This window comes from Rattus norvegicus, chromosome 17 (genome assembly GCF_036323735.1).
Source record: "Rattus norvegicus strain BN/NHsdMcwi chromosome 17, GRCr8, whole genome shotgun sequence".
NCBI classification, from domain to species: Eukaryota; Metazoa; Chordata; class Mammalia; order Rodentia; family Muridae; genus Rattus; species Rattus norvegicus.
Genome location: NC_086035.1, coordinates 63,801,366 through 63,828,474, shown reverse-complemented (window position 1 = coordinate 63,828,474; position 27,109 = coordinate 63,801,366). Strand labels below are relative to the sequence as shown.

Here is a 27,109-nt window from a genome sequence, read left to right as displayed (position 1 = left end):
GTTCTGTTTAAAGAGTCCTTGTATAGCGGACTTCTCTCCGGAACCGCCTCCCATACCGGGGGAGAGGGAAAAAGTTCTATCCCGATCTGCCCAACGAGTAAAGGATGACTGACAATCACTCCAGGGAGACATCAGCCCCTCATTCCCCGAGCTACAATAGGGGGCTATTCTGGGTTGACGGGGGCGTTCTCCTTCTGTGAGGTTAGGTGATGGAAACGTACCATTAATCCATACTGCTTCCTGCCAGTAGGTCAGTCTTGTGATTGTTACCTCTGACTTACTGGTATCCTGGGATAAACTCACCTTGCCCGCATTGTGAACATCAAACATACCCAAGGCCTGACCTGTAAGTGCGATGCATCCCCCTGTTTCACCAAGCTGAAAACAGAGAGAGCCCTGTTCTGATAAGGAACGATTTTCCCCCAGAGGAGCCCAGGTAGGATCATATGGTAAGTACGGCAGTTCTAAGGTTTTGTTGGTCATGAAAAACTTAGGGAAAACAACTGCATCATGATGGACAGGTATGGGCTTCAGAAATGCAGACAAAATTGCCCATCTGTATTCTCCCAATATACTAGGAACCCATATCCAAAGAGGCATTGCGAGGGCTAGGGGTAGTTTCCAAGGGGTCCATCCGGGAGTCATCTCCAGGTGTCAGAATTCTTCGTGTCAGTCATTCCGGTAGCCAGAACAGATTGTCTTCTTGCTGTAGGAAAACACAAACAGCATCCCTGGATCTTATTAATATAGGATCCGGGCCTTTCCAAGACCAGTCAGAACATCTTTCCATTTTACCATCTCTTTTGGTCTATCAGGCTCTGAACAGTGACGTTCGGCCACAGTATGGCCTTGGGCATCAAGATTTAAAAAATTAAGGGTGAAGAGTGCCATGGAAACAGCTACTCTTGGTACTGAGGGTAGAGCCTCCTCGACTCCCCGTTTTTGTTTAATTAAATAGGATTTGAGAGTGCGATGGGCATGTTCTACAATGCCCTGCCCTTGAGGATTATACGGGAGACCAGTCAGATGAGTCACATCCATCTGGCGGCAGAATTGTTGAAATTTTTGAGAAGTATAAGCTGGTCCATTGTCTGTCTTAAGGAGTTTGGGTTTACCCCAAGCACTCCATGCCTCAAGACAATGTTGAATTACATGTGAGGCCTTTTCCCCTGTTAGAGGTGTAGCAAACATGATGCCAGAGCATGTATCAATAGAAACATGTAGATACTGAAGTCTTCCAAAGGAAGGGATATGAGTAACATCCATTTGCCAGACCTGCAGCGGTCGGATTCCCCGAGGATTAACTCCCACATAGGGTACAGGCAAGAATTGACAACAATTTTGACATTGGGTAACTGTCTCCCTAGCTTCTTTTCTAGTCAGAGCAAATCGGCGGCGTAAAGTTTCAGCCGTCACATGAAATTGTCTGTGAAATTCTTTTGCTACATCTAATTGGTGGGACAAGGCAACTCCAATCACTCTTGTAGCTTGGTCTGCTAGGTCATTTCCGCGGGACATTGGACCAGGAAGGCCCGAGTGAGCTCTAATATGTGTTATAAATACAGGGGATCTCCTGCCAAGAAGGGTGGATTGAATTTGCTGAAAAATTTGAGCAAGTTTGCTGGAAGGCCTAATTAATCCAGCCACCTCAAGAACCTTAACCGCATTAACCACATAGGAGGAATCTGATACAATGTTAAGCAGGCCCGGGAAGGCCTCAAGGACCTCCAGCACCATTAAACATTCCACAACTTGGGGTGAGGTTTCATTATATTGCTTAGATACTACCTTATTATTGACCACATAAGCACCTACACCAGTTTTTGACCTGTCTGTATACACTACAGCCCCATCAACAAGTGGTTCCTGAGACATTATGTGTGGGAACACAATGGCTTGGCTTAAGGCAAATTGCAGGATCAGGTGTTTTGGATAATGATTATGAATCTGTCCAGCAAAGGAAGTAACTAACACTGCCCAAGCATTTGAGGTAGCAGCTAATGTTTGAACCTGAATAGCTGTGTATGGTACTACCAGAATCTTGGGTTCTTCCCCAAAATGAGTAATAGCTGCCTTCAACCCGCGGAGTGCAAGCTGAGCAACCACATCAGGATACCAGTCAATAATCTTAGCAGGAGATGCATTGGGATGGATCCACAATAAAGGCCCATTTTGCCACAAGACAGCTGTTGGTAATTGTATAGTTTTGAAAACACATAAATCAAAGGGCTTGGTTTCATCAATGCGCTGTAATTGAGCATCCTGTAAGGCACTTTCTACAACTTGTAAGGCCTGTTTTGTGGCTGGCGTCAATGCTCTCGGAGAGGAGATATGAGAGATCCCTTCCAAAATATCAAATAAAGGTTTCAACTTAGCAGAGGGAATCTTTAAGAACAGTCTCAGCCAATTTATATCTCCCAATAATTTTTGGAAATCATTTAAGGTATGTAAATGATCTCTACAAATCTCTAATTTCCGAGGAACTATTTCTTCAGGATAAATGACCGATCCCAGAAATAAGCCAACTTCTGCAATTTGAACCTTTTCTGTAGTGACTGGTAGTCCCCATTGCCCCAATGTTTTGATTAAGATTGGATATGAGGTCTGTAAGGTTGTTAAATCTCTATGGCACATGAGAATGTCGTCCATGTAATGGATCAAAAGCAAAGATGGAAATTGCTTCCTTATAAGTTCAAGGGCTAGTTGCACATATAGTTGGCACACAATGGGGCTATTGGCCATGTCTTGAGGCAGAACCTTTCACTGAAATCTTTTATCAGGTTCAAGATGATTAATAGCTGGTATAGTAAATGCAAACCTCTGTCTGTCTTGTGGGCACAAGGGGATGGAAAAGAAACAATCCTTAATATCTATAATTATTATCTTCCATTGTTTAGGTAAGGCGGAGAGCAAGGGTAGGCCTCGTTGGATCGAGCCAAATAAATGCATCTGTGCATTAATGGCTCTCAAATCATGGAGAAGTCTCCACTTTCCTGATTTTTTCTTTATCACAGAAATAGGAGTATTCCATGGTGAAATAGAGGGTTCTAAATGACCAAACTGTAATTGTTCATTAACCAATTTAGTGGCAGCTTCCAATTTTTCAGAGGATAGAGGCCATTGAAGAACCCATATGGCTTCCTCCGTGAGTCAGGGTATAGGCATAGAAACCTCAATGGCCCCTAGGAAAAACCCAGGCCCTGCCTTCCTACCTTACCTTCTTGTGGGACCGGTTCTAATCTTCCTTGTTCTTTTCTTCCTAATCCCTTCCCTTCCTTGTAACCCATTCTCTTCATAATCTCAACAGCTCATTGAGAATACTCATTGGTCAATGTTAGTCCTAGACCCTGTAAGATATCCCTCCCCCAAAGGTTAACAGGAAGAGGGAGGACATAAGGAATGAACCTTCCTGATTGGCCTTCTGGAGCATGCCAGATCAAGGAGCGTGAGCTGATAGTGGGGCTGGCCTCATACCCTAGTCCTTGTAAGGAATGGGATGATTGAATGACAGGCCATGCCTTAGGCCACCAGCTGGAGGAGATAATACTTTTATCAGCCCCTGTATCTAAAATTCCCGTAAAAGTTTTCCCTTCTATATTCAACTCTAAAGAGGGTCTGGAATTAAGGTCCATTATTAAATAGGCAGAATCAGTCCCGGAAGAGCCAAGCCTCGCGGTGACTCTAGGGACCCCGGAAGAAAGAAAATGATCATGTAAACTTGGAAGGATAATCAACTGAGAAATCCTGTCACCTGAGGAGATGGAAAAAACGCCTTGAGGGCAGGAGCAGAGATCGTGAAGTTCTCCCGAGTAATCTTGATCTATTATTCCAGGGTGAACAATAAGTCCCTTTAAGGTTAAGGAGGATTGACCCAAAATAAGGCCGACACTTCCCACGGGTAGGGGTCCTTTGTAGTCGGTGGGAAAAGGTTGCACACCCATCTGTGGCATTAGCATGAATTGGGTGGTGGAACGGAGGTCCACTCCTGCTGAGCTTTTTGTAGCTCTGCGGACCGTGGTGTCCGTTTGCTGTGAGCTGGGGTTCCATATGTTTTGGGGCCCTGAGACTTGGGGCCTGGATACCCGGTTTTTGGAGTGTTTTCGCCTCCTTCCGCCTGGGGAGGTCCGGGATGAATAAGCCTGCCTCTGATATCTCTAACTGAGCGACACTCACTGGCCCAATGATAGCCTTTCCCACACTTAGTACACAGTCCTGGTGCTCTCCTCTTTGTGAGAGCCTGGCACTCCCTTTTTAAATGTCCTGGTTTGCCACAGTTATAGCAGACCTTGCGATCACCTGTACCTGAGCGCTTCTGGCCCTGTAGGATAGCAGCTGCGAGGCCGGCATTAGTAAGCGGGCCTCCAAGTTCTCGGCAAACTCTCAGCCAGTCCTGTAACCCTTTGTTCTTTCTAGGCGTAATGGCTGCTCTGCATTCCTGTGTGGCTTGCTCATAGACCAACTGTTCTACTAAAGGCATTGCTTGTTCAGGGTCTCCAAAGATCCTGCCTGCTGCCTCTGTCACCCTAGCCACAAAGTCTGAGAATGGCTCCTGGGGGCCTTGTATAATTTTTGTTACGTGTCCCCCCCCCCAGACTCTCCCTTCCTGGAAAGTGCCTTCCACGCCTTAATGGCGGCAGCGGAGATTTGAGCGTATGCTCCCCAGTTGTAATTTGTTTGATTATTGGCATACTGCCCTTGTCCTGTCAGCAGATCAAGTGTCCAATTTCTTTGATCACCTTCAGCAGTGGCATTGACTTTGGCCTGCGCCTGAGAGGCGTCATACCACAAGGCTTTCCATTCCATATATTGCCCCATATTAGGGAGCGCAGCCTTCACTGTTGTCTGCCAGTCTCCTGGAGTCATGGCCAGAGTGGCAAGCCTCTCGACTTAAGAAATAGTAAAATTGGCACTAACTCCGTAATTACGGACCGACTCGGCAAGTTCCTTAATTTGAATATATTCTACTGGTGTGTGAACACGGCCTCCATCGGCAGCCTTAAACACCGGAAATGCCTGCCGTATCTTTTTCTGTTCATCTCTAGTGAGGAAGGAATCTGAGTAAAATCTTTCCATATAAGGTGGAGGGGCACTGGGGCCTATAGGCCGGGAAACCGCATGGTTTCCACCTCCCACTTTCTTCTGTTTTTTACCCAAGCTATTAGCTCGTCGTTCATCTGGGTGGTATCTTTCTTCTTCATAGTGAGCTGCCTCATCTTCTAAATCCTCTTCCTCAGAGGGGCTAAGCTCGTCTGTTTCTGAACTATCAAGCCCCAAAGCCTCTAACTCCTTTACCGGATAAAGGCTTTTCTTTTTCAGGGTTTTCTCCTCCTTTCCCTGTTTCTCTTCCAGGGCGTCCTTTCCCCTATCTCTCGCTTCCTCGGATCCAAGGTCCTTGGAAGGGCCTCTTTTCTTAGGTGCACCTTTCCTTCTTAAAGTTTCTAATCTTTCACCTCGCTCTGTTTCTGACATGCTGGTCCTGTAACTCCTCTAATGCTCCCTGTCCTGCTATTACTGTTGGGCGGCATTTCTCACCTTCTAGGCACAATCTCACCAGTTTCCATAATGCCATGGTCCCCACTTTTAATTTCCCATTCTGTTGTTCCCTAAGTCTCCCCTTAATTTCTCCCAGGAGGCGAGGGTCAATGACCCTGAACACGCGTACCAAGGTGCTACGCGATCAACCTCTTTAACAAAACATTCCAAGGTTTTTGTAGAGACTTTTAGCTTGCACTGCTTTAAGACAGACTGCAGTGCTGTGATCACTGAATGTGAAGCTCCCATACTGCTCCTTATCTACAGGAGAAGCTTAAATATAGGAGAGGCACAGTGACTTATCTATGTCCGTCTGACTGTGCCTAGCGGCAGCCGCAAAATCAACTAACATGACCACCGATGGAAACAAAATGAAACCAAAAGAAAAAGAATGAACGCTGTTAAAACAAGGATGAGAGCTTCCACTGTGCCTTCTAATGGGGGAGAGAGATGAGAGAGATCAAGACCAAACATGCCTCTCAGAGCCTACCTTCGTCCTGCAGTTCTGAATCCTTTCCTCAAGTGGAGGGTCTCCTCGGCGCCGGCGATGGTGAGGCATTTGTCCCGGGTTTCGGCACCAAATGTCCTGCACTATCGTCTTGCCAGCAAGAATGCATGCGGACACCAGGATCCTTCTGCAGCAAATCGTTTATTGCATCTTGAAGAGGAGAGACCTGGGGCCCAGAAAGGCGCTGCTTATAAAACCCTAGCATGGCGCGTCCACACCTGATTGGTTGCTTACCCATGATTTCACTGGCACGCCTCGGGGTGGGCAAAGACTTGGCACGAACACACTCTTGCACATGCGCACACAGCTTGTTTCCTGAAAAGAGGTCGGGCTGGTACAGCGGAAGCCAGTGCCATCTTGTGATGGCGAATGCTATCGTGGCTTTCCACAGGCTATTTTCACCCATGACCTTATCTCATTCCTTGAGTTCCCTCTGATCTTCCTTTCCTGATATTCCCTTCATACTTGGGTGTCTTTTTTTTAAATGTGGGACTCCTACCATCAATCTTCATGACCCAAATTCAGTTTATAGGAATCATATGGTGAAAGGAGAAAACAGACTCAAGTTGTGTAAAATGAATTATTTTAATATACATATAAACAGTGAGTTAATCCAGTGGTTGTATTTATTTGCCTTTGCTAGCCCCCAGTAACCACACAGAGAAACCAAGATTTATTCCAAGCTTTTTCTCAAGACTGGGCAATTTAATGACCTACCTTAACCCCCTATGCTAATCTGGCTATCTCCCAGCCCCATTCCCATGATGCTTACAGTTAAATGCTTCAGATGTTTCTTCCAATGGTGTCTTCTCAGACCCTATCCTCCTTGTGGCCAGTCTCAAACTCCCTCTCTGTGTCTCACCTTACCCTGGCTGGCAGAAGTTTCTGCCCTGTTCTTTCCGGTTACTTTAATCTTCTCATAAATCTTTATCCAAATTCTTTAAGTTGATCATTACACCTTTAAAGCTAGAACACTTTTAAAAAAATCATTTTACTTATAATCACATGTATATGTGTGGGTTTCTGGAAGTGAGTGAAGGTTTTGTGGAGGCCATAAAAGGACATTGAATCCCCTCTAGATAGAGTAACAGGTAATTGTGAATCATCTGACATGGGTACTGAACTCCTGTTCTATTGAAAGGCTACATTAACTTCGCTTCCTCACATATTATAGACTCTCCTTGTGAATCTCCTAAGAGCTGAGCAGTTGATCAAGACTGAATCTGTTTTGTAACAATGTTTGGGTCTTATTGCCTAGGAATATGATGCAACTCTCCTTTTATAAGGGCTTTAATTATTCTCAACAGTATTTTATAATGCTTTGGTCTAAAAAAATCATGAATACATTGGCTTAAATCATAGATATTTAATTCTTAATGTTACTGAAAACTGCATTTCATTTCCAAGTTATACACTGGTAAAATGTAGAAGTAAAATTGAGTTTCATGCTTTGCCCTTACACCCTTATAATTTTGACAAATGCTTCCTGCTCTTAGTAGGGCATTTTACACATCCTGTAGTTGTTACAACATGGATAATGCTTGAAATGACACCAAATTTTAATTCTTGGAAGCTTCAGAAGTCATCTTATATGACAAAGGAAAACAAAATATTGTAGGTGTAATTAAATTGTTTCCTGGGTTATTATAATGATCTCTGTATGCAATCAATTCTTTACAAAATTCAGGCTCAAGCCCAGAGAAGGTATATGAAGACAGAGTAGAGACAGGGTTGAGGAAACTGGCAGTGAAGACTGGAGCAGCAAGGTTGTAAGCCAAGTAGTACTGAAGCCACCAGATCCTTGAAGCCAAGAGATGATCCTCTCTCACACTTATAAAGGGAACACAGTCCTAATGACATGGACACTGATCCCAGGAAAATACAATGCCAAACTTCAGGCCTCTAGGCTTGCTCTGGGGATGTAGCTCAGATGGTTGTGTGCTTGTCTAGAATGTACAAAGCCCTCGGATTTACCCCCAGCAGTATATAACCCCTCAGAACAGCATGCAGAAGGTGACTGAGAAGCATCAGAAGTTCAAAGTGCCTCAGATACATAGAAAATTCAAGGTTAGTATATAGAAATGAAATTACTTTTGTATCCTATTTTATAGTCACACTAAATATTAGCCATGGTGATTTGAATGAAGAATCCCCCCTCCATGCATTGAGGAATTTGAGCACTTGGTGCCACTTGTTGATGCTGTTTGCTGCCAGAAGCACTTTGTTGCCAGCAAGCTTTAAGAATTTATAGCCTTGTCCCACCTCCAGATCAGTCTCTCTACTTCATGTTTGTAGTTTAAAAAAAACAATGTGTCTCTTAGCTTCCTACTCCTGCTGCCATGCCTAATCCCTGCTGCAGCCTTGCTACCTTGTCATAAAGGACTCTTATTCCTCAGAAATTATAACCCCAGATAAATTCTTTCCTTCGTGACTTGCTTTGGTCACAGTGCTTTATCTCAGCATGTCACTGTGCAGACCCATTGCACCCTATTATATAGACATACTTCATATAATCTACAAATATAAATGGTTTTATTTCCTCTTCTCCCAATTTTATGCTGTCTCTTATTCAATGTCTTGCAGTTCTAATGTAATGTTTAATCCCAGAGGTGAGAGCAATATCTTTGTCTTGTCCTTGATATTTGAAGGAAAGAATTTTATGTTGTAGTAGTCACTGCCTATTATTTTGGTTTGTTTGTTTCTGTTGGGCATTTACTTGTTAGTATTTTTAAGCTTTTATATAATTTTAAAATTAAAATATAACTAATTTATTCTTTCCCCTTTCCTTTCCTCTCCCCCCAAACCCCTCTAGGCTATATTTAATTTCATAAATAAATGAAGCTTTACAAACCACTTCATCCTCTACTGAAGCAGTCATATTTTTTCTTTGCTATGTTCACTTAGTGATATATACTGTCTGATTTTTTAACATGAAAGTAACATTGTTCTGTGAAGATAAATTCTATTTGACCATCAAGTGTTCTATATTGTAAGTTCTAATTTACTAATAGCTTATTAAGAGCTTCTGTATGCATGGGACTGGGGAAATAGCCCAGCACTTAAGAACCACTGCTGAGCCTGCAGAAAGCTTGAGTTTGGTTCCTAGACGGGGTAGCTCAAAACCACCTAAAACTCCAACTCTAGGGAGTCTGACATCTACTTCAGACCTCCACAGGCATCTGCACTCATGTGGTCATACCACACACAGACTCATACAAGCCTGATTTAAAAACAGAAATGAATCTACAAGAAAAAAAAGAACTTTTGTATGAATGCTTAAGAGGAATGGTGGTCTATAAGTTATTTGGTTTTTTTAATGTTTCTGCATATTTTGGCATTATTATGATGGCTTCATAATACAATCTGGAAGGTAGTTTTTTTCCTTCTCTGTACTTGGAAAGAATTTATAAAATATTGCTAATACTTTTCCCAAAAATTTTTAGAATTAACTCATGAAGCCATCTGGATCTGGAGCAGGTGTTAGAAAACTCTTTCATAAGTACTATTTTTATTCATTCTTTTAGAATTTCATATGGTGTGTTTTGATCATCTTCGCCGCACTCCTCAGCTGTTTCATACACACCCTCACCTTGCTACCTACCCAGCTTTGAATTTTTCCTTCTTCTTCTACTGAGTCTAGACTGCTGCTTAATACCCTTGGGAGAGGAGCCTGTCTTGGAGTATGGTCCACCATCCAGGGGTCATATCATTAAACAAAACTTACTGTCTTCCCTCGGCATCTATCAAATGCCAAGACAGCCTAAGCTGATGGTGGGATTTTTATGCCAATCTTTTTCCACTCCATGCTCTGATTTTGTCTGGCTTCAACTTGCACAGGTTTTATGTGTGCTATTACAGATGCTGCAAGTTCAAATGTACTGTCAGTCTATCATACCCAGGACCCACTGCTTCCTTGAAGCTTTCCACAACATTTGGCTCTTAGAATCTTTCTTCTATGTCTTCTGCAAAGATCCTTAAGCCTTTGAATGAGGGGGACAATATGAATATCTGATTTAGGACTGAGCACTCTATAGACTCTTATTCTCAGCATATTGGCCAGTTGAGGAACTCTATGTTAACTGTTATCTATGAAACCAGCTTTTCTTATGAGGTCTGCAAATATATATATATATATATATATATATATATATATATATTATTGTGTGGATGGATAGATAGATAGATGGATAGATAGATAGATAGATAGATAGATAGATAGATAGATAGATAGATAGATAGATAGATATAAAAGTATTGGGTTCTATGTTGGATCTAGTCATAGGACCTTAGCCCTGTTAACACTGTCATGTATGAGTTCTATCTCATAAAGCAGGCCTTAGACACAATTAGATAGTCATTTGTTACTTCTATAACATTTGTGCCACTAGTACCCCAGTGGAGTCTTCTTGTCTGGCCAGTGGTTGTTGCAGGGTTTATAGCTAGGTAAGACTGATAATTACCTTCTCCCTTCAGTAGTATATATAGCACCTTGCAGCACTATGAACACTAGCCAATAGGGATGATGCTTAATTCCTCAATGTTCTTTGGCCCAAGTATGTGGTATATTCAACAGTTTCCAGTAGATACATAGGCTTATTTTTAACCTCAACTCTTGTCCTCTTTCAGCTTTGAGTTGTATCCTTTAAAGAACCTAGTCATAGCTCATCCACTAAATTTGTCACATGACACTGTTCATTATGTTCTCATTGTCCTTCTCTAGTAAGATGCCCACAGCATCTTTTTAAAGGTTCAGTGCCAGCTGTCCTACTGCTCCAGAATTGGAATGATGCCCATACTCACTCCTTAATGGACAATGGGGAATAGAGAGTTAATGAGCACATACTCTGTGTCTTGGGATCCTCACAGCTCTAATTTACCTTATCAGCCCCAAACATAGCCACCCAAGGCTTATTTGGAATCCCTCTGGCTTCCCCTCACCATCTCTTTGTTTAAGCCCTCTCAAGCCCACAGAAGTGAAGTACATCTCTTCACTCTAGGGAGATTTATCCCCAGTTATAGCTCATTAAAGTTTATCTCAGACATCAGCTCTCTGGTGGGTTTTCTTTTTGTAACTACAGTTTCGCTGCTTGTAACTTATCTGTGTTGTCCTTCTTATTAGAACAGAAGTAATTCCACTAGTCTCGACCCTCATGAGAGAAAGAAGTCACTCTAGTTAATTCTGATGTAAGTTCTCTGTGACCAGCCCTTTTAGATGCTTTCCCCAGGTGCTCCAAATCCAGACATAAAGAATAGCTAGTCCCATCTAGGTATAGGTTAAGACTTTAATCTTTAAACTCCCAGCCCCCTTGCATATTTAGGGAACTTGTGAGAGAATGCTTCTTGCCTAGGATATTTTAACAAATGTATGCAGCACTTTAATTATAAAGTAAAATTAAATTTGAGGAAGTTTGCACTGGGGACTTTAAATGCCAGACTTGAAAATAACTGCCTTACCGCGAAAATATTTATCACTCACTTTTTCTTTTCTTTTTCTTTAGAATGACAGTCTAGAGTTAGACACCCTCAACTCACCTTGGTGGTAATAAAAACTTTCCATTTTATTCTATGCCGGAATGAACTTTATTCCAGATGGTAGGGCTTAAGCTAAGGAAACAGTACTTTTAATGAATTTTAAAATTAAACCAGAGAGATGCCTTTGACAGTTGGAACAGGAGCGTAGGATTCCAGATATGTACCTTTCCACTCGGAGTTTTTTTATTACTTATTTATAACTAGTATTTACCACATGAAACTTCTTCTAGTCTTTGACGAGGAAGGGAACTTCTTGCCCTACCTTCGTACATCTTCATCTTGAACTGTGAAGGCTCACACACTAATAACTCTGAAAGCACCCCACCCCACTACTACCACCACCCCTTATTCCTGGACACACTCACATTTATTATCAGCACTAGGGCTAGCATTTAGGGCACTGGTCATGCTAGGCAAATATTCTACCACAGAGCCTGGTCCCCAGCCTCCATTAATTAGCAATCATCTTCCTATACCAAATCTACCACAGGTGACAGTGAATTTCTGGCTCATGTCTTCTGTTTAACATATGAGATTTCTTTTCTTCCCTCTGGTGCATGTTCTAATTTACACATAGAATGAATGCCTCGAGATAAACTCTAGGTTAGGTGTCAGGAAGGAGGGCTGAAGCCTAACTATAAAAATCCTATTATTCTTTGTCTCTCTGTATGTATCTTTATGTCTCTCTGTCTTACTCTATCTCTCTGACTCTATCTCTTTCTCTCTCTGTCTCTTTGTGTCTTCTTCTGTCTCTCTATCTCTCTTTGTCTCTCTGTCTATCCCCACCCTACTCTTGCTCCTGTTCTCATTCTCTTTCTCTTTTTCCTTTTTCTAAAATTTAAACAGGTCTCATCTATGCAGCCAGGCTACCTTAAGTGGTATTTCTCCTACCTCAGTTTCCCAAGTGTCAATATTACAGGCACAGGCAACCCCAGTTTAGTACAGATTTTTTTCAAAGGACTGTCTGTAAGTTGCTAACTAAAACTTACATTAAAACCAAACTGGATTCCACATGGCACATAGGGTGAAAGACTCACCTCAAACAACATGGTCACTTTTGAACAACCCCATTAGGGTCCCACCCTCACCAGGCTATCTTCAAAACCTATAAACTTAGTCAAAATTCTGCTCCTCTGTGATCCTGAAGGTCCAGGGATATAGGTATTTTGATTTCAGGAAGTTTGCCTGAGTGTTCTGGCAGGGTCTTGTTTCCCACTGTCCATTGTTTGGGTCTGTACCAGTGTTTCACAATCTAATTTTGGGTAAGCTGTATATTTGTGCTCTTAGAGTAGCTGCTAGCTGTTCCTGGAGCTGGCTTCACTCCTGCCTGGGTGTAAGCAGAGAACATCCTTTTTAACGGTTATCACAGGGTGAAGAAGTGCCTAAGGAAGTATCTTTAAATCTCATTGACACTGAAGAATGTTTCAGTCATTGATGAACCACTATCATTGGGTCAGGGGAGGTTGGAGTGGAGCAATGCCTCAGTTTCTAAAGTCACTCTTAGCATGAAGATATATAGAAACCACTTAACATACGAGGGAACTTCCAGGAGAAAACTCAACATATGGGGAGAAAGCAAGGAGCAAAACCCACTTTGATTCCCTTAAACAATTCTTTCCTTAAGTGATTTTTAAAGAATCTTACCATTTTTAGAATCATTACCACGGAAAGATGTCAGAAAAACTATGAATGACATGGAAACTCAAAGGAAAGGTCCCAAGCACACAAAAGCATCTCCCTACTCAACATCCAGGCTTGGAAAGGGCTGAGACATCCCTTCTGTGTATCACACAAGCTTAGACCCAGCATTAAGATTAATACTACCATTTATTACCATCACAGTGAATCACAGGGCAGGAAGTTATAAAAGTGCACAGGTCATCAGATTCATCTGGGGAGTTATTGCAGAATACTCCATCTGCCCTTTTACAAATGAGTATATTTTTAAAAGCTGCATTGTGTAAACTTCTGCAATAGTCCTGTCAACAGGACTGTGATGGTTTGCATATGCTTGGCCCCGGGACTGGCACTATTAGAAGGTGTGGCCTTGTTGGAGGAAGTGTGTCACTGTGGGGGTGGGCTTGGAGACCCTCCTCCTAGCTGCCTGAGGATGCTCAGTCTGCTCCTGGCTTCCTTTGGGTGAAGATGTAGAACTCAGCTCCTCCTGCACCATGCCTGCCTGGATGCTGTGATGCTGCCATGCTCCCATTGCCATTCAGTCCCAGATGATAATGGACTGAACCTCTGAACCTATAAGCCAGCCCCAATTAAATGTTGTCCTTTATAAACCTTACATTGGTCATAGTGTCTGTTCACAGCAATAAGACCCTAACTAAGACAAGGACCAAGCTCTGAAAACAAGACTTCATTTTTTTGTTGAAGAACACTTAAAGGCACCCTGCATTTTTCAGGCAAGTGAGAATGACCTTTCTCACTCTCATTTTCGCTGACTCCCAATCTCTCTCTCTCTCTCTCTCTCTCTCTCTCTCTCTCTCTCTCTCTCCCTCTCTCTCTCCCTCCCTCCCTCCCCACCTCTCTCTCCCTCTTTCCCTCCATGATCAGCTCCTTCTTACTTTCCTTCTCTCCTCTCCTGTGATCGTGCTGCCAGGAAGGCTCCATCTGTTCCATGGTAGGGTAGGACTTCCTGTTGGAGCAAATTCAGTTAATTCAAAATATGTAGTGTTGGGCTTGAATTAAGGTTATGTGAGGATATAATGAGTTTGTGATCCAGCATAGGAATATTACATGTTGATGTTTATCAAGAAAGGGAAATATGTGGAAAAGAACACAGGAATACCTGTAGCTTTCCTTAATTTCTAGAGCATAGTTAGGGTAAATGATGTTCCCATTACCTGATTTTTTTTTTAAGAAAAAGAACATGGCTGCACTTTATAAAACCTTGACCTAAGAATGAGGTTTTCTTGCAGAGAGGTAAATTTGTAACTCTGTTATCTAAGAAAGCTATAACAAGACAAAGGAGCCTCAGGGTACAGTTGGCACATATGTGCCGGGTTGCCTTGAATCCCTGGGTTGCCTGTTCGGCTCTTCAGAAATTAATCAGGGCTCTAATACCTTTTTCCTGCAACTGGGAATCTTCCATCTATCAATAAAATGAACAGCATACTGGTAGGGACCCATTCACTTTCAAAGGTGTTGGCCAGACTCTGGATCAGTAACAATGGACAATGACCAGAAGCAGCTCTGAAGATCCATCCCCAAAGGAAAAGATTCATACTCAAAGAAAGCTCATCAGTCCCTTTACTTGAGACTGAAATAGTCCTCACTCTTCAACTGAAAATAAACACGAAGAGGAAGACAGGAAAGGAGGAAATAAAGAAGGCAGAGAAACAGTATCTGATGAAATATCGACTCAACTACTTCAGTTGTGAAGATGACATTTTATTAAATCGTTCATCTTGAGGGCAGGGAAATGGCCCAGCAAGTTATGGTGATTGGAACCAAGCCTAAGGACCTATGTTTGATGCTGGGACCCATACATGGAATAAGGAGAAAACCAATGTATGCAAAGTGTCTTCTGACCTCCAAACACATGTCTTGGCATATGCACACCAATGCACATTCCCCCAACAAGCAAACAAACAATTGTTTGATTATTTTTTAAATCATTCCCTTTTTAATGATCAGGTTTCTAGTCCTATCTAATTAGGATATAGGAGACAAGCCAACTCTACCATGAAGAAAATGGTCTAAACTTGCTTTTGTCGTCCTATTTGACCAGAACATCCCATCAGAGTCACTACTGCCTTGATATTCTAACATGTACTGAGCAGTTATTTTATTTCCAACTTTCCTCTTCTCTACTTGCCTGGGAGGCACCATACATGGATGAAGTACACCTACTGTGTGCACATGGACTAAGTACATCTATTGTATTCTAACAGGTTTGTAGCCCTGCAGGCCAGGGGCAGGAGAGGAGGGGTAAGAAATGAGCTACACAAAAGAATGGACTACATTTTCATAAGGCTATGGGCCCTAAGAAATGGGGGAAGGGAAGGGAATACCTCCTTCCCTGGTATTAAGTGTCCATTTCCCTGGAAGTATGGCATTTCCCTTTTCCTGAAGTACAGTTCTCTTTCTTTGCTATACCATAAACAGAAGGAGGGTTAGAGACATATCTGTTCCAATCATTTCCATACCCATGACCCAAGAGAGAAGATCTATTGCAGATGTTTCTGTGATTAATAACAGGAATGGAAGACACAATACCAACACCAAGAGGACCACAAAAACATCTTAAGATCAATGGAAGTGAAAAGGGGGTTCTCCTGGAAGGAATTAATCAAACCCAAGAAAAACCTGGCCCTACTTACATCCACTGATCTTCCAGTTCTGGTGCCCCTTCTCATCAAAATGTCTTCAAATATTGCCAGTAAACTTTACTTTCACATTGCTCTGAAGTGTTTCTCTGTAATACTTATGTTGACAAAGGAAAAGAACCCATGATCCCAGCTGGCCTCTCACCAACCCTAGGCTACTAACTAAACTCTCAACACTAAATTATACACAAAACAATAAAATTTCAGAGATGAAAAACAAAGATAGCACAAATGTTAAGCACAGATACATACACATTTTTGGACATAAACATAATATGCTTATTTATGAATATTTATACATAAATATAATGTTAAATATGTATATGTAGCTTATATAATATGTTAAAGCCCATGGGTTTTTTCACCTTAGTGCAACCTGTAGGCAAAGCTTTTTGACATCATACAAATGGTAATTGTTCACAAGTTTTGAAAACTTCAATCTGTCAAGAGTGCATTGGGAAAGGCCTCTATTTTCAGAATCCATCACATGTCAGCTGCACGTATGGCTTATGTGAGTGTATACCTTTGACAGGCTGCCTTGGAATACTAAAGAGCAAAGCAAAGAAATGTCAAGAGTCTGGCTGTGTATCTTTGTCTCCTGGCATATAGGTTAAAAATTGCCATCGAACAAACCAAGGGCAAGTGTTACACGGTTTGCAATTAGGAAGTGTCAAGCAAGCAGAGAAGGGGAGGAAGAAATACAGTAACTGTAAACATGTCTGACAAGCAAGCTCAGTGTGTGGGAATTGCCCAGATTTCACATAGGAGGCTTGAGATAGGCTTGCTTTGAAATGCTGTGAACTTGCTGACACGCAGCTGGGGTGCTATTTCTTATTATCTAGCTCTATAAGGATAAAGCACAAAGCAGATCTGTGGCCATGACAGAGGAGGAAAGAAGACTGAGCTCAGTCAGGGGACTAGGGCCACGACTACCCTGCTGTAATGCATCATCAGATGCATGTAGTCAAAGATCAAGAAGTCAAAAATCAGCATCTTTGTGATTAACACTTGAACTCTGCAAAAAATGCCATAAGCATTTCTGCACACATTCTCTTGACCCAAGTAGGGTGATCATTCTCAAGGTTAACTATAGCCTCCTGGATGCTTCATTTCCCAAGAAAACCAGAGAGACTGGATGAGAGGAAGGAGATAAATAGAGTTGTGGTATCTTTTTTTATTTCTCTGAATGATAAAACCAAACAACAACAAAATCAATAGAGTGGAAAAGACAACTTAGCAGTTAAGAATGTATACTGCATGCACGCGCGCGCGCACACACACACACACACACACACACACAATCTTTCTTTAAAGTTGTTTGTAATTTTTCCAGGTATCATTAAGACACAAACAGTAAATAGACCCCCAAATAACCCAAAGCACTTACTTTTGAAGGACTTCAGTTCAGGTCCTAGTGCCCAGGGCAAGCATTTCAGAGTCACCTGTACTACAACTTTAGCATCAGGGGATCTGAGACTTCTTCTGGCTATAAGAGCTCTCCCTCCTCTCCCCTCTCTTTTCCTCTCCTCCCCTCTCCTACCTCCTTTTTCCCCCTCCTACCCTCTATTCCTCCTCTCTCCTCATCCCCTTGCTCCCTTCCTGTCTTCCTACACAAAACATCATGACAAAGAAGCAAGTTGGGGAGGAAAGGATTTAAGCTTACATTTCACACTGCTGTTCATCATGAAAGGAAGTCAGGACTGGAACTCAAGCAGGTCAGGAAGCAGGAGCTGATGCAGAGGCCATGGAGGGATGTTACTTACTGGCTTGCTTCCCCTGGCTGGCTCAGCTTGCTTTTTTTTTGTGGTGTAACTCATTTTTATTTTTATTTTTTTTAATTTTTTTATCTTTATTAATGAATATTTCTTATTTACATTTCAATTGTTGTTCCCCTTCCCGGTTTCCGGGCCAACATCCCCCTAACCCCTCCCCCCTTCTTTATGGGTGTTCCCCTCCCCATCCTCCCCCCATTACCGCCTTCTCTCCAACAATCACGTTCACTGGGGGTTCAGTCTTGGCAGGACCAAGGGCTTCCCCTTCCACTGGTGATCTTACTAGGATATTCATTGCTACTTATGAGGTCAGAGTCCAGGGTCAGTTCATGTATAGTCTTTGGGTAGTGGCTCAGTCCCTGGAAGTTCTGGTTGGTTGTCATTGTTGTTCATACGGGGTCTTGAGCTCCTTCAAGCTCTTCCACTCCTTTCTCTGATTCCTTCAACGGGGGTCCTGTTCTCAGTTCAGTGGTTTGCTGCTGGCATTCGCCTATCTATTTGCTGTATTCTGGCTGTGCTTTCTTATAGAACCAAGGACTACCACCAGCCCAGGGATGGTACCACCCACAATAGGCCCTCCAACCCTTGATCACTAATTGAGAAAATGCCTTACAGCTGGATCTCATGGAGACATTTCCTCAAGGGAAGATTTCTTTCTCAGTGATAACGCCAGTTTGTGTCAAGTTGACTCACAAACCTAGCCACTACATTTCTCCTACACATAAACACACAGAACATCTTTCTTTAAAGTTGTTTTGTAATTTTTCATCCTGTCTTGACCAGGGATCATTAAGACACAAACAGTAAATAAATACCCACATTACCCAAAGTTTCTACAATTCCCAAGATTCACAAGGTCTTTCCTTAGGTTTTTTTGACACACTAACAATTCTCTATGTGGCTGCATCTCAAAAAGAAATTATATTGTAAGGCACTGAGAGAGCTCTCATAAAACTAATCTGTGCTTCCTGACTTCTCCATCAGAGAGGGGCATATTCTACCTTGAGTCTCTGAGCTATTGTCTGCAAATAGATTATGGGTTCTTCCAAAATCAAAATTTATCCTCTTATTTCACTTTCGTCACTGGAAACCATTGGCATCTAGGATGCTGACCTAGCCTGTGATACGTATTTGGATGCTGAACTGGAAGATAAGCACTGAAGAAAAGCACTTCAGTTAAACTCAGGTTATTTCATAATAAAGAAATGGTACCTTGTCCATGAGGCAGAGCATGATTTGGATTAATGATGGCTCTCCCATTAAATTTTTTGAGTTTTATATTGAAAACTCTTTGGAGAACATTATCAGACAGCTTATTGATGGCCTACAACATTTGGAAAATCATTTCTAAGCAGAGAAAGCAACTTCTTGACCTGCCGTTACCATATCAACCTCTAACAGTTGCTGACGGGGTTGACTCTAGTGACATGAGATCTGTTTAATACTTTACTGCATCGCTTGACTTGTGAAATGTGTCCCCCTTATGACCAGTTTTTTTTTCTTTCTGACCCCTACACTTTGAAAATTCAAGGTACTGCGTGCACAGAAAAGATATTCTCATCGATTTTCACATTTAAAAAAACAACCAAGGGGCTGGGGATTTAGCTCAGTGGTAGAGCGCTTACCTAGGAAGTGCAAGGCCCTGGGTTCGGTCCCCAGCTCCGAAAAAAAGAACCAAAAAAAAAAAAAAACAACCAAAAAACTAAAGTGAGTCCTAGGAGGAAAGTAACATGAAAATGTAAGGACCTGTAAGAATTTCAGTGATGAGATTAAAATAAACAGGCATCTCCAGGAAGCAGAGAGCTAAGAGTGAGTTTGTGTAGATAATTTGATCATAACTTGGATTTAATCATGATAAATGTCAGAGAGACAAAGCCAGAGTAAAACTCTACAAACTATCTGACCAATCCTTAGAACTACCAAGCTCAGGAAAGACCAGGGGATGCTGGGAAATTATCCCAGATTGGGAAGAGACTGAAATCACATAACTAGGTGACATGTGGTGTCTTCAACAGGATGCTGCCAGAGAAACAAGACACCCATTAGGAAAAAAACAAAACATTAAAGTAAGTTCATAGATGATATTTGAGAACAGATTGAACTACCTGTGTAATTAGGTCTTCTGAAAATCCAATACTATATCAACACACAAGGATTAAGAAAACAATACAGTTCAGGGATGGCTGTATTTCTGCCCACAACCAGAGAAGTGATTTTAGTTGCATTTTGTGCTTTTAATAACTGTGTGACTTAGGAACTTAAAAGCACCTTCTCTCTTCTGTCTGACCAATCTACTTACCTACAGACAAATAGTTTTCTACCTTCCTTGAAGGGAGCACTTTCTTCTCAACTGTGTCTCTTAAAAATCAGGGCTTATCCTGTAAGAATAGTTTGGACTTAAACAGAGACTGCTGACATGTTCTTACAGTATAAGGAACAAAAGATGAATTGCATGATAGACAGCATCTCAAATTGTCATTTCTCAATATGCTGGTGCTGGCCACCAGGAAGAAATACTGCAAGATCCATCTAAAGTGTATTTATTTTTCCTCTAATAGTAAACTGAATGTGTGGAATGAAGAACCTTTAGTACAATGGTTCTCAACCTTCCCAATGCTATGACCCTTTAGTAAAGTTCCTCATGTTATGGTGACTCCCAGCTACAAAATTATTTTATTGCTAATTCATAACTGTAATTTTGCCAGTTATGAATAATAATGTAAATATCTAATATTCAGGATATCTGGTATTAGACCCCTGTGAAAAGATATCTTGACCCCCACCCAAGGGGTTATAACTGCAACCCTAGAAGAACAAGAGACCTTAAAGCTAAGATAGATGGTAAGCCACCCAAACTTATATGAAGAACCTCCAGATCTGTTATTCTCCAAAGTAACAACAATACTAGCTAGTTTGCTTAGCTGGTTCCTGCTGAGGCTAGATACTCCAGAACCATGAGCAGCATTCCAAACAAGAGTCCCTTGCCAAACCTAGTGGTATAGTCTTGCAATTTCAGCTATCTCTGAGGTTGAGACAAGAGAATCATAAGCTCAGCATAGGCTGAGCACCAAGTCACTCTGGGCAACATCTTTCTGAAAATAATCAAAGAGGCCTGGGGATGTAGCTCAGTGGTAGAGCTCTTACTTAGTATGTGCAAGGCCCTAAATTCAATCCCAAGTATCCCCCAGACAAGTAATAAAATGAATAAAGAAAGGAAGACACCTGGAAATCTCTGCCCCAGGCTTCACATCTCTAGCCTTGCCTGCCTATAATTAATCACAAGAACCTGGTCCATTAAGGTCCAGAGGAGCCCAGACAAGCACGCTGAAGCCTCTGAAGTAAACCACCAGTCACTGCAAGAGAGGCCTCTGAGCCAATAAAGAGAAAACAAAAACTGGCAGTCAGAGTTAATTAGTAGAAAAAAATCTATTTAATTTGAATCCTCAGTAAACACAGCTCTAATCTTTAAAATATAAGATGCAAGTATGCAAGTGTAAACCCTCTCTGTCCTCCCTCCCTCCCCCACTCTGTCCATTCTTCTCATCTTCCTTCTCTGTCCCATAACTGCACTCTTGAAATGCTAGATAACTTAACCAGTCTTTTTGAGACCCCCTACCATAAGCCCCTGCCAGAATCCCCATAGCAACAGAAGCTCTGTCTTTCACTCCTGTTTGACAGCCAGTCATCAATCTTTTCTGAGTCTTCTCTTCCTCAATCTTTGGTCCTTGCTTTTCATTGAGAAACTTATAAAACATCAAAGAACACATGTAGGTATAAGACTTCTAAACTCTATAGGACCATGACCCTGGCTAAGTCAATACCACCTTACGAGAGAGTTGAGTGCTATATTTTTCTTTTAATAACTATGTGTAAAGCACAGATTAGTCATGGGTATAACTGGTAAAGAAACAAACAAACAAACAAAGCCCAGTACATCTCATCACTAGAGTGTTGGAATAGCAGATCCCTATTTATCATGCTAAACCTTATATGCACTGTGAGGACCTGATCGATTACATTCTTATCTCCATAGTTCTAACAAAGATAGACCAAAACTTTAATAGATATCATTTACCCAATTAACACTCTGGAGCTAGAGAAGTGATTTGGAAATTAAGGGCATTGGAGAGGAACCCAAGTTCAGTTCCCAGCACCCCGGTCAAATGACTCATAACAACCTGAAAGTCCAGCTCCAAGAGTGTCTATCACCCTCTTCTGGACTTGGAAGGCACTGCACTCACAGGAGAGCAGCCTCCCACCCCTACCTCCCATGACCCCACCCCCCACAGTTTCAAATAACAAATATAAATCCTTTTAAAAATGATACTGGTAGTCTCTGTCTTTTTTAAACTGCTTGTAAATGCAGAGACACGCACACACTATGATAATGTGTGGAAGTCAAAACAACCCTGAATGTGGGTCCTTATCTCCTATTTTGTTTGAGACAGGGTCTCTCGTTCACTGTTGCACATGATAGGCTAATTACCAAGGACCTTGCAGGGCATACCCTGTCTCCACCCACAACTCATTATAGGAGTGTTAGAATTACAGGTAGCCACTACTGTCAAGCTTTAATGCACTGTGGGCATTGAACTTAGGTCCTTACACTTGGGTAGCAAGTGCTCTACCCACCGAGCCATCTCCCCAGCACAGGCAGTCTACCTCCATAGTTCTAAGACTGGCCAAGGAGATAATAGATATCTACTTGCTCTCATTTGTATGACACCTGACAATCTTGTTTCTATAGACACACTTTCTTCAACACTATTAAAGAACGGGGATCGACACCCGCGGATCCCGGCCCGCAGTAGCTCTCTGCTCCCAAACCCCGTGGGAGAGAGACCTCACCGCCTGATCAGGTGGGCACTCCTGAGGCTGCAGAGCAGAGGAGACCACAAACACTGCCCACCCCTGCCCACATCCCTGGCCCAAGAGGCAACTGTATAAGGCCTCTGGGTTCCCGTAGGGGAGGGCCCAGGAGCGGCAGGATCCCTGCGCCTGAGACACCGCTGGAACCTGAAGGAAACAGACCGGATAAACAGTTCTCTGCACCCAAATCCCGTGGGAGGGAGAGCTAAACCTTCAGAGAGGCAGACACGCCTGGGAAACCAGAGGAGACTGCACTCTGTGCACATCCAGACGCCAGAAGAAAACACCAAACGTCATCTGGAACCCTGGTGCACGGAGGCTCCCGGAAAGAGCGGCGCAGATCTTCCCGGCTGCTGTCGCCGCGGAGAGGACTTAGGCAGTACCCCACGAGCAAACTTGAGCCTTGGAACCACAGGTAGGACCAACTTTTCCCCTGCAAGAAACCTGCCTGGTGAACTCAAGACACAGGCCCACAGGAACAGCTGAAGACCTGTAGAGAGGAAAACTACACGCCCGAAAGCAGAACACTCTGTCCCCATAACTGGCTGAAAGAAAACAGGAAAACAGGTCTACAGCACTCCTGACACACAGGCTTATAGGACAGTCTAGCCACTGTCAGAAATAGCAGAACAAAGTAACACTAGAGATAATCTGATGGCGAGAGGCAAGCGCAGGAACCCAAGCAACAGAAACCAAGACTACATGGCATCATCGGAGCCCAATTCTCCCACCAAAGCAAACACAGAATATCCAAACACACCAGAAAAGCAAGATCTAGTTTCAAAATCATATTTGATCATGATGCTGGAGGACTTCAAGAAAGACATAAAGAACTCCCTTAGAGAACAAGTAGAAGCCTACAGAGAGGAATCGCAAAAATCCCTGAAAGAATTCCAGGAAAACACAATCAAACAGTTGAAGGAATTAAAAATGGAAATAGAAGCAATCAAGAAAGAACACATGGAAACATCCCTGGACATAGAAAATCAAAAGAAAAGACAAGGAGCTGTAGATACAAGCTTCACCAACAGAATACAAGAGATGGAAGAGAGAATCTCAGGAGCAGAAGATTCCATAGAAATCATTGACTCAACTGTCAAAGATAATGTAAAGCGGAAAAAGCTACTGGTCCAAAACATACAGGAAATCCAGGACTCAATGAGAAGATCAAACCTAAGGATAATAGATATAGAAGAGAGTGAAGACTCCCAGCTCAAAGGACCAGTAAATATCTTCAACAAAATCATAGAAGAAAACTTCCCTAACCTAAAAAAAGAGATACCCATAGGCATACAAGAAGCCTACAGAACTCCAAATAGATTGGACCAGAAAAGAAACACCTCCCGTCACATAATTGTCAAAACACCAAACGCACAAAATAAAGAAAGAATATTAAAAGCAGTAAGGGAAAAAGGTCAAGTAACATATAAAGGCAGACCTATCAGAATCACACCAGACTTTTTGCCAGAAACTATGAAGGCCAGAAGATCCTGGACAGATGTCATACAGACCCTAAGAGAACACAAATGCCAGCCCAGGTTACTGTATCCTGCAAAACTCTCAATTAACATAGATGGAGAAACCAAGATATTCCATGACAAAACCAAATTTACACAATATCTTTCTACAAATCCAGCACTACAAAGGATAATAAAGGGTAAAGCCCAACATAAGGAGACAAGCTATACCCTAGAAGAAGCAAGAAACTAATCGTCTTGGCAACAAAACAAAGAGAATGAAAGCACACAAACATAACCTCACATCCAAATATGAATATAACAGGAAGCAATAATCACTATTCCTTAATATCTCTCAACATCAATGGCCTCAACTCCCCAATAAAAAGACATAGATTAACAAACTGGATACGCAATGAGGACCCTGCATTTTGCTGCCTGCAGGAAACACACCTCAGAGACAAAGACAGACACTACCTCAGAGTGAAAGGCTGGAAAACAACTTTCCAAGCAAATGGTCAGAAGAAGCAAGCTGGAGTAGCCATTCTAATATCAAATAAAATCAATTTTCAATTAAAAGTCATCAAAAAAGATAAGGAAGGACACTTCATATTCATCAAAGGAAAAATCCACCAAGATGAACTCTCAATCCTCATTCTTCGCTTGGTTTATATACAAGTGTGCAATTTCTAGGCTTGAAAGTAAAATGATGCTATCTGGTGCTGGATAGAGGAGCCTTATTTTTTATTATGGCAGCTTGCTATTTTTGTAACATGGTGATTTGGTTGAACACAATAAAGTACAGTAGTAACTGATCTCCCCCTCTTCCTGGATGAGTGAGGAGATGATTAAATGTTGATGTCAGCATCCTTGAGCATATTCAGATGAGCTTCTGCTTCTGTTGAAAAGGATGCTGTTTTTGATTGTGGTCTGAAGCTTTGAAGCACTACTTGGCATCTCCTTCCTTGGAGGTCTCACTGTTTAAACATAACAGATTTGATAGCTTGTTGGTAAGGTGAGGTCCAGCTTGTCTCCACTAGGTTATCTTCATGTGAATCCGGTGGTTATACGGTTTTGTTCTAGGGATATTTCATTTTTTTAATAACGGTTTTAGTTGACATTCATGGAGAGAATGAATCCTTAGAACTGTGCCACTAGTGAAAGGAAATCCTGTCTAGAGTATGTTTCTTTACAAAGCTGTGTCACACCATCCTTTGGGCCCTCTGCTGGAAAAGTAGAATCAAGTCTCAAATAATGCCTTTTAAATTGTATCCTCTAGTATTATAGATGTAGGACAGTACTGTATCATACCTCTGTGGGTGTAAAATAGCTTGTACCTGCTTTATGATACGTAGTAGTGACCATGCTTTATCAGAGCTGTTTTTAATGATGTTCCTCAGAATGTTTTCTTTCCAGATGATGATTGAGAAGCTAATTTAAAAAAAAATGGTGCCAGGTACCACAAGAGTAACAGAACTGTGCTGTTTTCTCGGGTTTTGTTTTTTTACTTTTTTTTTTTTAATGGAGTATGCTGGATGTCTCTACAGTTTTGTTCAGATGACTGCAGAACCTGGAAAAGCTGTTGCTGCTGTTGATGCATAACACACTGCTATTATTGGTCTTTTTATATAAATATAAATATATATATACAGATATATAATTTGAATTTTTTGAAACTTTACCTGTGCTGTCAACTTTGGAAAAAAGTATCCCCGTTTACTGTGTTGAGTTGGCACTGTACAGAAATTAACAGCCATATTGGTCTAGAAATGTTGAACTTAAGTTTTTTCCATTTGTACAGGGGTAACACACTGTATTAAATATGTAAGGTCTTATATACGTGGGTTTGATTACAAAAACTAATAAAGTATTCTCTAAATTAAAAAAAAGAAGAATCTGCAACCTACAGATTGAGAAACATTGACCTATGAGTTCACTGAGGGATACGTCTCTTCACCCAGGTGCTGGTGTTCCCCAAAAGGACTGACTGACTGGAGTAAGGGATCCACCTTCTATGCAGTCAGCACCAATCTAAAGACTGGGGTACAAATTATGAAACTTCTCTATCACATACTCCCACTACTGCAAGGCCCTGCCTCACAATAGGTCAAAATAAAGAGACAAATAGCCATGGGGAAAAACAAAAAGAACGGGGATCTATTTTATCTACTTGATTTGTATTTTATTTGTGATGTACCAAAGGTAGCTTGGGATAGTAATAAAAGTTTTAAAAGTCTATGCTGCCAAACCAAAAAAAAATAAGGAAGAAAAGAAAAAAAGAGACAAAGATTGAAAGTGTCAACCATTTGTTATGAAGAATTTGTTCGTCCTTGACATTATGAACAACAATAATATCGAAAAGCTGAAAGTAAAGTATAACTCAATAATAAACACCTCAAATCCCATGACGGCTGACTGACATAACACATTCAGTCAATTACGGTGTCTATGCCCACCTCCGTGTATTTGCCAAATTGGTATGAAACCACGTCCCATTTCTTATACTTTGACAGAAATGTCTACTTACAATATATCTCTATCATCTGGCCCCTAGCACAGTAGTATAAATAAATTTCTGGAACCTCATTTGTCATAAAAAACTAATAAATATTTGTGGAACAAGAAAAAAGTAGAAAGGTAGAAAAGACTTGAGAAAGCGAAGTGTGACATAGAACACGAATTCAATGTGGCTTATTCTCTGGTCCCATCACTCTAGAATAGACACTTATTTCCTCAGTTGGAAACCCAATCATGATGGCAACTGCTATACATTACCAGTGCCATGAAGATTTAAAGAATAATAATACTAGGTAGCCCAGAATCAAATGATATGGCATTGTTTTAAACCCACTATTGGGGCTGAAGAGATGGTGTCTTAGTTGGGGTTTTACTGCTGTGAACAGACACCATGACCAAGGCAACTCTTATAAAGACAACATTTAATTGGGGCTGACTTACAGGTTCAGAGGTTCAGTCCATTATCATCAAGGTGGGTACATGGCAACATCTAGGCAGGCATGGTGCAGGAGGAGCTGAGAGTTCTACATCTTCATCTGAAGGCTGCTAGCAAAATGCTGATTTGCAGGCAGCTGGGATGAAGTT

General features: G+C 41.7%; 1 long non-coding RNA gene across 1 annotated transcript; it reads right to left on the bottom strand.

The window, feature by feature from the left end:
* Positions 1-543: 543 nt before the first annotated feature.
* Positions 544-27,109, bottom strand: LOC120097906 (uncharacterized). The gene is made up of 3 exons (XR_010059485.1): positions 26,966-27,109; positions 6,023-6,206; positions 544-706 (listed from the first exon to the last, which is right to left on the bottom strand). It is a non-coding gene; the product is annotated as an uncharacterized LOC120097906 (long non-coding RNA).